Source organism: Podarcis melisellensis, assembly GCF_964234715.1.
Source record: "Podarcis melisellensis genome assembly, chromosome: 5".
In the NCBI taxonomy this organism is placed as follows: Eukaryota; Metazoa; Chordata; class Lepidosauria; order Squamata; family Lacertidae; genus Podarcis; species Podarcis melisellensis.
This window is the reverse complement of record NC_138537.1, coordinates 33,596,164-33,607,023: the sequence shown is the minus strand read 5'-3', so window position 1 is coordinate 33,607,023 and position 10,860 is coordinate 33,596,164. Positions and strand designations below refer to the sequence as shown.

The following is a 10,860-nucleotide window of genomic DNA, read 5'->3' as shown; positions in this document are numbered from 1 at the left end:
ATATAGTTCATATCACTGGGCTGAACAAAACTTTATATACAGTTTAGGAAAACGACTCCCCTTTTTGATTATCTTTTTGCATTCATTGCAACATTGTTTGCCTGTTAATTTGCCTTGCACTCTGCTCCTACCAGTCTCAAGTGTCTTCAGTGATACGAAACACAGGTCAGTCTTAGCTACACGGTATCGTGACACATCATTCATTCATTCATTTAATTTTTATTTAATAAAATTTGTACACCACTTGATTGTAAAAAATCTCAAAGCGGTTTACAAAAAGATACAACCATAACATCAAGAACACATCACAATACATTAAAACATACAAGAAGTTAGAATAGTAAAGCAGATTAAAAATTCACTTCAGCTTTTACACTTACTTATTACATAAAATTAATACACTGCTTGATTATTGTTGTTTTTTTAAAAAGCACCTCAAAACAGTTTACAAAATTTGTGCATGGTCCTTGATATGTTGGAATCATTCATGAAACTAATCCAGGAGCAATTGTCCCATCTCTAAATTGCCCTTCTTCACCTTAGTGACTGGGGAAGCAATCATATAGCAAGATCTGCTGGGATGAGTTGGGCTAGGAACGAGTGGGCCTCTAGCTGAGCCAGGAGGCTCCTGGTGTAACTGGGCCATACCAGCATAAATCCACATCCTGGGCTCAGGGGGATCTACAACACATATTTTCCCCATCCCAGACCCAGCTGAGCTGGGACCTAGCTGGCTGAGCCAAACCTGGCTGATCTTAAGCTAGAGTAAGCCTCCACAAAAAGGACAGGGCACGACCACAGAGGGGAGACTTAGGTTGGATGCTAAGCCTGTTCAGATCAGTGATGTAACTTGGCAACCTTACCCAGCAAAAGTTAAGCTGGTAAAAAAGGGTGGTGTAACACAAACACTCCTTTAAATGGTTTTATTTTCCCCTGCCAAGCTTAGTCTGTCTCAGCCAGCAGTAGTCCTGCCCCAGGGACATGAGTGGCATTGTGGTCTAAATTACTGAGCCTATTGGGTTTGCTGATCGGAAGGTTGGCGGTTCGAATCCCCATGATGGGGTGAGCTCCTGTTGCTCTGTCCCAGCTCCTGCCAACCTAGCAGTTCGAAAGCATGCCAGTGCAAGTAGATAAACAGATACTGCTGCGGAGGGAAGGTAAACGGCGTTTCCCTGCGCTCTGGCTTCCGTCATGGTGTTCCATTGTGGCAGAAGCAGTTTAGTCATGCTGGCCACATGCCCCGGAAAGCTGTCTGTAGACAAACGCCAGCTCCCTCAGCTTCAAAGCGAGATGAGTGCCACAACCCCATAGGCCCCTTCGACTGGACTTAACCGTCCAGGGGTCCTTTACCTATTTTTACCTTTTAGTCCTGACCCAGGTGCACTTTACACAAGTTTAACTTGCACTGGCTTGCTTTATGCCAGCTTCTTGTTTATAGGATTTCTCTGGTAATCCCATAACCATAATAATGTAAGAAGAGCCCTGCTGGGTCAAACCAAAGGCCCATCACAGTGGTGAAGAAGATGCCCATGAGAAGAAGAAGACGAAGACGAAGACGAAGACGAAGAAGAAGAAGAAGAAGAAGAAGAAGAAGAAGAAGAAGAAGAAGAATTTGGGGGGCTCCCAATTAAATATTAAAAACACAATATAGCATTAAACATTAAAAAATTCCATAAACAGGGCTGCCTTCAGATGTCTTTTAAAAGTAGGATAGTTGCTTATCTCTTTGACATCTGATGGGAGGGCATTCCACAGGGCAGGCGTCACTACTGAGAAGGCCCTCTGCTTGATTCCTTGTAACTTTGCTTCTTGCAGTGAGAAAAACCTCAAAGCAGGACATTAGTACAACAGCACTCTCCCCACATCACAGTGCTGCCTACTTAAACGCAGCCACATGTGCATTTCAAGCAACTATTGCCCTTTCACGTGACTTTCAGCATCTTAAAGAGAATTCAACAATGGGCAGACAGGAATGCTTGCTTTAGTGATTTTAAAATGATTCTTTGTCTCTAAACCTACAGTCAGATTCACCAGATGGGGGACTACAACTCCCAGCATCCCTGACCATTCAGGTGAGTTTTTAATCATCATCATCCATTTCCACACTCTTTTTTCTTTTACTGTATAAGAAACAGTCAAAGGGTCAAACCCAAAGGAGGACACTGGGTTCTGAGAGACAGTCCTCCCTTTGAAAATGTAACTGAATTAAGGACACCCCTTTAAGATAAGAAGCGATCTTATCTGTCTCACCCATTTTACTGTTGCTGAGAGGGAGAGCAGGAGAGGAAAGCTCTCTGGTGTTCTTGGGAGGTCTGGCAGATTTACTTTTTTGGCATGGTGCATCGCTGGGGAGTTGAGAAATCATCTGATATTGGATCACTTCAACCAGATGCAACCAGTTTTCTTTCCCGTGCGCCTGCAAAGTTAGACAGAATGTGAAAAGGGAACATCGCCATTTGGGTGGGAACCATGAGCGTGGAACATTTACAAGCAGCAACCACACTCTTTAATTTATCCAGGTTTGCTCAGGCAACAAAGGTGTGCAGTCCCTAATGTGTCTCTATGTTCAAATTGCTTATCGGTGGCTTAAAATTCCTTCTCCATGAATCCCTAGGCTGTAGAGAAAAAGGAAATGAAAAGAGAAGTGTGTGTGTGTGTGTAAACACTCTATCCATAGAGATCAAGGATGAGGAGAAATAAGATTCAGAGGTATATGATCTGAAGAGAAAGCAGAATATAAGGTTCACATCTAAAGGTGAACCTAACACACTTGCTGAAAAAATACACAAACTGAATCGCAGTCATCATTCAAAATTTCCATTTGTAGTTATGTAGTTACCTAGTCAAGTAATTAATGCAAAAATGTATTTATGAGGGCAACAGGAACATGAAAACACAAATACTGACAAATAAAACATTATGGTAGGGGAAATTATTTTGGAAAAATGTGAATAATAGGCCATATTACATACAAAAAATGTGTATATTAGCAGAAAGCCTTATTAAAATGCTGGTGATTTTTTCACAAAGATCCCTTTGAAATAAAAAAATAAATCAATTGCAAACTGATGTGGAAATGTGGAGAAGTGAACTCAAGTCTGGAAAAATGAGAAACCGAGAGAAACCCAAACCGACAGGTTCTCCCTGCCTTAGTACAGATATATGGATTTTACTACGCAGCCTCCCACAAATATGTTCCAGATGCCTGACCTAAAACCATCCTTAGTACTTAGTACTTAGTACTTGTTGTTTGGTGTGGATGATGGGAGGGTACGTAGAGAAGACCTCAGTGGTGCTGAAGCTTGCAGACTTCCTGCCTTGGAAGACTTGGCTGCTCCCTCTTTCCCTGCCTTTCGAGGTCAAGGTCAAGGTCAGGCACTTCTAGCCCAATTTCTAGCTTTCCTCCTAAACTGTATTACCTGTTGCATTACGGTTCCGTGGCTTTTTAATCTATATCTTTCCACATTGCATTAAATATTAAATGGTGGAAACAAAAGTATGCCAGGACACCGGCCCAGATTTTGACACATGAAATTACAATTCAGAACTCCCCCGATTTTCCAACTTAACAGGGTTGTAAATAGATGCTTTTTTCCCTGGAAACAATTAACACAGAAATGAGCGCTAGCCTTGCACTAGATTTCCAGCAGTGTCTCTTACATTGTGTGAGAGATCACATAAAACGTGGAAGATATCAGAGATTACTTCCTTGTTTGCACGGAGAAACCGTTTTCTTTCTTTGTTTTCTTTTCTTTTTTCTTTTGACAAAGCTGTAATAATAAATACATAAAAATAAAAATGTGCACCCCACCCGAGACCATTCCATTGTAACTATCCAACCTCTCAAAATTTCAACACCTCTTGCGATGGATTGACTCCTTTCCATTTTAAGAGTACAAATTCTACAGATACCTTCCATATCTCCTCAAAATCATTTCTCCTGCATATTCCCCATCTTACCTTAACAGCATGTGTTAATTTATCATTCATAGCTGTATCCCACACCTCTCTATACCATTCTTCCATGACCAGTAGGTGTGTCCAAAAATAGATTGGGGTTTAAATCCCAATAGATAGCTCTGTGAGCTATCTGTGAGTTAACTGAGGCTCAGTTAACTATCATATGTGGGAGGGAAGGTTGACTCCAAAAACTCTTCTGTGTTGCAGAAGCCACCATTATATGCATGTCTATTATCAAGCATCTATTCGAGGCATTTCTGTGTTTTTGCTAGGCCCCCAGAGCCTTCAGAGATCATATTGCAAACTACAGAAAATGCACCCAAATGAGCCCAGACATTCCAACATGCTTCAGAGGTTCCCGAGAACAAACTGATCCATAACCACTGGCAGAAGAGTGCTGGTATTTAGGGAAATCAAGCTCTCTGAAAGATTAATGGCATGTGTAAGGGGAAAAAAATCTAAAAGAAAGCTCATTCACCAAACTTTTTACACCCTTGACTTCTACCTGTGATTCTATTGTCCAGGCCTTATTTTAGCAGTTAAGAGTAAATGTGGGGTTGGGTCTAGGGATGGAGGGAAAATTCAATTTTGTTTTCATTTGAATGAGAAACTAATTTGCACATAGTGAACCAATAAGTGAACTAAATCACAATTTTCCTACAGACTTCACTCTTCTCTGATTTTGCGATGCAGTTCTCCAACCAATGTGTACAAACGTGCATAAATTAGGAGAATGCTTGTATAAAATGCATATATGGAAATAACATGCAAACATGCATTATAGTAAGAGGAAATGCTTTCAGGCATGTGTAAGTTAGTCAAACCTGCATACAAAAATATGTAGATTGGCAGACATTCACACTAAAATGTGAATTTTCATGAGGATAAAAAAAAATATCACAAATTGCTACAGATATGTGGAGGACTGAATTAAGATTGGAAGAATGAGAAACTGAGAGAAGCAACATTTACAGATCCTTCCATCCCTACCCAAGATACTATATCCAAACAAGTCATCTCCAGTTTTCCTTAACTGGAGATACACAAGTGCCATTGATGATGAAGACTAAACTGAGAAGTCCAACTTGTTCTATATTTTCCATGCCATCCTGGTATTGTGATAGGAATTAGAGACATAGCACCGGATTTGTTGCTGAGGCCCATTTTTGAGCTTATAATGAGAATACCCTTGGGTAGTATTATAGAGGCCAAGAAAAGTTGAAGACATGTGAAGGCACTTGGACAGAGCTGAGAAAACAGGCACTTGCTTTATGTAAATCATAAATGCCAAAGAAAGCAGAGATCTGTCAGATAAAAGAGTATCACTATTGTTTTGCAATGATGACAGGTTTAATGCTCCTATTTCTCCCACAGATTTCCCACAAAACCATGGCTCAGTCACCTGAAACTTTGTTCTGTTGAGCTATTCTGCGAGGCAATTGCAACTGTGCTTAAAGAATAAACTGGTAACAATATAAACTGTCTGTTCCTCAGCCTGCATGGCATTTGCCTGTCTTCTGCCCGGATATATGTGAGGAGTACAGAATTTCGTCCTGGCTGTTAAATATGCAGGAATCCTGCTGCTGGCATTCCTCACCAGTGCTTACTATTTTGATTTGCCCACTTGTAATTGGGCCTAAGAGTAATTTGCATGGCCTGGTGTTTCCACCAAAGTACTAATGAGGGAAGCTGACAGCTTTGGGAAACATTAACCGACACACAGGTATTAATCACACAAAGTCTAACGAAAGGAAAAGGAAATGGAGCAAATATTTTTGCTAGCTAAGTTTGTTTATGTGAAAACATTGCACTGTTTGTTTAATGCCTTTATGAAATCTGTAAACTTGGCTTGAGGATAAAGGCCTTCAATGTGATGTTTAGGGTTACAGGCACACAGCCCTGTCACTCAAAGCAAAACTTGCTCACCAGCAGGTAATTTGCCAGATGCATCCAGCTTGCTGTTCATTCAGATTGCCCTCAGCTGAAGTCTGAAGGGGCTGCAGTTCTAAAGAAGCCAGGAGCACAGAACTACTGAAGTTTCATAGCCCCTTTGAGGGACCTTTCGTGGAAATGGGGGGGGGGGGCAGCCATGTTTGTTTGTTTCAACAAATGCAACAAGGAGTCTTGCATGTGGCACTTTTATCCAATGCATGCTTGGCACTTGTCTGTCTTGGGAGACGATGGAGGAGTGTGCCTTTGGGGGTGAGGTCAAGCCATTGGAGTTACAGCGCCTGCTGTGGCTGTACAGACTGATACAGAAGAGACATGTTTTGTTGCAGTTGGGGCAGATGAAGGCATCCGGTTGTGCTGACGCAGGTGTACCATGGCATTTCTTCTTTCTACGCTCCTCCCAATGGTCATTCTTCCTCTGGTCCCTGATTTGGATACACAACCCGACTGATTGTCTCCTGATGCTGCTGTCATCTGCAAGGGATTCCCATATGGTGGGGTTAATGTTGCCAGCTTTGTAACACAGAGTTAGTCTGCCAACAAGTCTGGTGCCCAAAGCCAGCTTCCCATAGAGGACATCTTTGAGGATCCTGCCACCCAATGCATCAGCCCTAATAAAACTAGTTAGCCTTTAAGATGCCACTTATCCCGCCCCCTCCAAGAATATAGATGTGTGAGAAGTAGTGCACCACCTGTTGATTTCTGCCTGACATGAAGTTGATAAAGATAAAGAAATGTGCTGCTGCTGACCAGCCCTACTGAGGATCTGCAGGCCTGGCGCCATCACATGCTATTTTTAGGTGTGAGGCAAAAATGGTGGGTCCCCTCCCCCCTCCTGCCAGGCCTTTCTTTGGCATTTAATTTGGAAGGGATTGATATTTGTGGTCTCCTTCAGAAACTTGTTATAAATATGCTTTTTAATGACTATGAATCTGCTTTTAGCTTTAGTTTTATGTTGGCTTTAATTTATGTGCAACTTTTTTGTAAGTCACTTTGTAAGGTTATATTTAGTTTTTAAAGTGAATAATAATAATAATAATAATAATAATAATAATAATGCACAAGGATGGGTGGTATTCAATTAAATTTTACTCAAAGTGGATCCACTGAATTCAATGAAAATGAATATGTTAGGTCCATTAATTTCAATAAAGGCAATGGACAAGTCTCTTTCCTTCTTTTCCAGTTGCTTTTGCACACTTTCAGTTTTGTACCAAATTTCCAACTGGAAAGGCCTGCCTGAAAGCTGAAGCCTGAAAGCCTTTCCAGATGGACTATTCCTGCCAATCTCTCTAGGTTACAGTCATGTAAAGGTATAAAACTCCCAAATGAAGTGTAACCTTCTGAAGCGACTAGATGCTTTGCTCATTAGCTGCTTCTCACATTTTCTGCATGTAAAGTTTTCACAGCTAAGAACATGCTGACCTTTCTGAAGGTTTGTCCTCAAGACAGAAGATAATATTAAGCTCCTCAGGACTGCAACCCTGTAACCAGAGGGTCTGAAATAATCCTATTAAAGTCAAATGATCTCCTTCAAGGTAAGGGCTTAGAAAAACATGCAGCCTATCAGTTGTTTTGCTCAGAGATGCAGACACCCTGATTTTTATTTTTATTTTTACAGCTTCCTAGAACTTGTCCTTCCTTGAACAGTGATAATGGCAGCTGGAGACACAAGTGCTTTCATGCCCAAGCCTGGTACTCAGAAGAGGTTCTTCTCTCCTGGATTATGTTAAGGTGGGTTTTTCAAGAGGGTTTAAAGCCACTGCTCTTTACATTACAATCAGGGAATCAAAGGCTTTTCTTAGGAATCTGATGCTTTTGATGCAATATCAAAATGCTCCACCTGACACACTTGATCCTGACCTTCCTTCCCTCTTTTGCACCAATCTCATCATTCCTTGTGCCTTGTTGTATGCTAATAGGGGAGAGGCAGACATCTCCCCTAGCCATCATATCACAGCTTATAACCCGCACCCCTAAATTCAGCCAGCCCCCTTCTAAACTACTTTCTGTAACCCCACAACCCAGCACCAGTCCTCTGTTCCTCACTTTGCAGAGATCCTTCAATGTAGTGTTGTGCATACAACCACCCGTGGGCTGGGGTCGTAATCCCACCCTGGCATTAGAACAGGAAAAGAGGAAGATACCTCTCATCTCCTCCTTCAGCTGGGTCACAAATTCTGTTTCATTTGTCTGAGGTATCAATATAAACTCTTTATATAATCTATACAGAACATTTAACAATATGAAATATGCACTCTCTGCAAAACCAAATAAGCAGAAATCTTCTAAATCTGTGAAAGTCACAAAATATGCACTCTTGATGGATTCTCTTGAAAACATAGAACCAAATACAAACATAAGTCTTATAGGTCATGACCACTGCTCCATAGCAATTGTTGTTATACAATTCCATTCAGCATATAGATGGGTTTATGAAGCATTTCTGTATCCTTCTGCTGTGCTGAAGGAGAATTCCATGAAACAGTGGGTATATCTGGAATCACTGTTCACTATGTCTGTTTGTGGACCACTTCGGCAGCGTTGGACATCATAAGACAAAGCTTCACAGCTTGTTTTCACCAGATAAGAATCTGACCCACTGCTTCTTTCAGAGACTTGCATAGCGCACAAAGACTTTCAGAGACCTATAAGACTTATCTTTATTTGGTTCTATGCTTTCAAGAGAATCCATCAAGAGCGCTTATTTTGTGACTTTCAGAGATTTGGAAGATTTCTGTTTATTTGGTTTTGCGGAGAGTGCATATTTCATATATTTCATATTGTACAATGTTCTGTATAGCTTATGTAAAGAGTTTATATTGACATTGTGTTGTTGTACTTGGTCATTGTGTTGCCTTTGGATATTACTGATATTTGTTTGCAACACAGGGGTTTAATTGTTTGGTTACTCATTTCTCTGAGGGTCATAGAATCACAGAGTTGGAAGGGACTCTCAGGATCATGTAGTCCTATCTCCTGCAATTCAAGAATATGCAGCTGTCCCATAAGGGGATCGGACCTGCAACCCTGGCATGATCAGCACCACACTTTAACCAATTGAGCTATCCAGTCATACACAGTGAAACAAAACAATGTCCTTCTTCCTAAACTACATTGGGATGGTGGGGCTTTACTCACAAGATCACTTCCAGGCAACATTGAACCCATCTAGATCTTGGCTTCTTCTTCTTCTTCTCGAGAGGCAGCCACATCCCACGGTTTGTAAACAATTGCATTATACTGAACAGATATATTACTGTCCCAATGGCCAACCAGATGGCAATAGGAAACCTGAAAGGTGCAAGCAAATCCTGACCTCAGTGACATGCTCTCCACCTGTGATTCCAGGTAACTGGTGTTCAGAGGCATGCTGCCTCCAACAGTGGTAGCTAGTAGCTATTCATAGCCTTATCCTCCATGAATTTGTCTAATCCTCTTTTAATGCCGATTACGTTGCTGCCCATCACAACCTCTTGTAGGGGAAAACGCCAAAGCTTAACCATGCAACTGTGTAAAATAGTACTTCCTTTTGTCTGCCCTGTATCTTTCAATGTTCAGCTTCCAACATTTACTTAAGCAACATGAAATCCAGAGCAATCAGTCATTGCGTACAGAGTCCTCATAATTCTAATATCATATCCTCCTTAACAGCTATTCTATCTCTTTTTACATACGCTTTCATTCTCTCTTCATCTCCTTCCCTCTTTCTCAATCCCTCCCCTAGTCACTCTCTCCTTTCAGCAGTTATTTCCCAACCGACACTCTCCACCTGTCACTCACACTACCCAACATTCCATTCTCCGCTGTCAATCACTCCTCCGCTTGCTCTTCTGTCACAAGACCACTTTCCTCAAGCCCTGTCATGGCCACATTTGTATTTTTTGTCAAGCCTGTAAAAAAAATAAATGTTGGAGGCCAGGAATCGAAAAGCAGCTTACAGACTAGCAAACCAAACAGAGAATGAAGAAACTTTGCAACACTTTGTACTTTGGTGACAATGACTAACCTCATCTTATTTACTCCTACTTAATGAAGCCTACATCACTGACAAGCATCAAACTGACTGCAATCCACCATATGTGCATCGCAGACCACCAGGGCTTATTGGTTTTGCGACTTGTCTGGGACTTTGAAAACTGATGGTTTGTCAAGGATCATGCAGCCTGGCCACAATATGTTATTTGGTGGTCTGTGGTCAGCTTGAATTACCACTTCTGTAGACTTTGCATCAAATGATTTATCAGCCACTTTAAGTAGCGCACAGAACTGGGTGAGTTGTCTGGATGCAACCTAGCTTAAAAAGGCCCCTCGTTGGGTGGCACTTTCCAAATTGATGAAAAGTAGGACAGATGTTATCCTTCACACTCCACTAAGATGCTAATGATACCTTCTCTTTATGTGTGTATTCTCTGAAAACATTGCACACTCTTATTTGTGTGGGTGCTGCAGCCTATGAGGAGTCAAGTTCCGTCTTGTTGACATGACCAACTTCAGCTGTTCCTAAGGCAGAGATCCACGCCTGCTTTAGAGCTAATGCAGGCAACTCATTAAAATTAAGTTGCTGTCTCTTGTAACAGTCCATTAGCCAATAATACCCTTACTCAAATTAAATGCAATGGCTTCCAAAGAATAGCAACAGCTTCAGAAATACAAACACATGGTTACATCCAACTAGGTTTTACTCAGAGTACACCCATTAAAATTAATGGACCTAACTTCATCATGGCCATTAAGTTCAATGGGTCTGCACTGAGTAAAACTAACATTGGCTACAACTCACAATTTAATGTATAATATGAAATGTTTGCATATAAAAGAAATTACTGAGGAAATAACTTGGCTTTCAGTGTTGATTCTGTTATAAAATATATTATGGAACTAGATAAAAACAATAAACTGAGAAAATTAGAAATTGGCAGAAAACAAATAGATTCCAGTGTGTGTGTG

At 41.1% G+C, this 10,860-nt stretch overlaps 1 long non-coding RNA gene across 2 annotated transcripts; it reads right to left on the bottom strand.

The window, feature by feature from the left end:
• Positions 1-1,690: 1,690 nt before the first annotated feature.
• Positions 1,691-9,661, bottom strand: LOC309369636. 2 transcript variants are annotated; one of them, XR_014168200.1, is made up of 3 exons: positions 9,052-9,661; positions 5,887-6,384; positions 1,691-2,416 (listed from the first exon to the last, which is right to left on the bottom strand). It is a non-coding gene; the product is annotated as an uncharacterized lncRNA (long non-coding RNA). The 2 variants fall into 2 exon arrangements; XR_014168201.1 differs by lacking the exon at positions 1,691-2,416 and having other exon boundaries at positions 5,205-6,384.
• Positions 9,662-10,860: the final 1,199 nt, after the last annotated feature.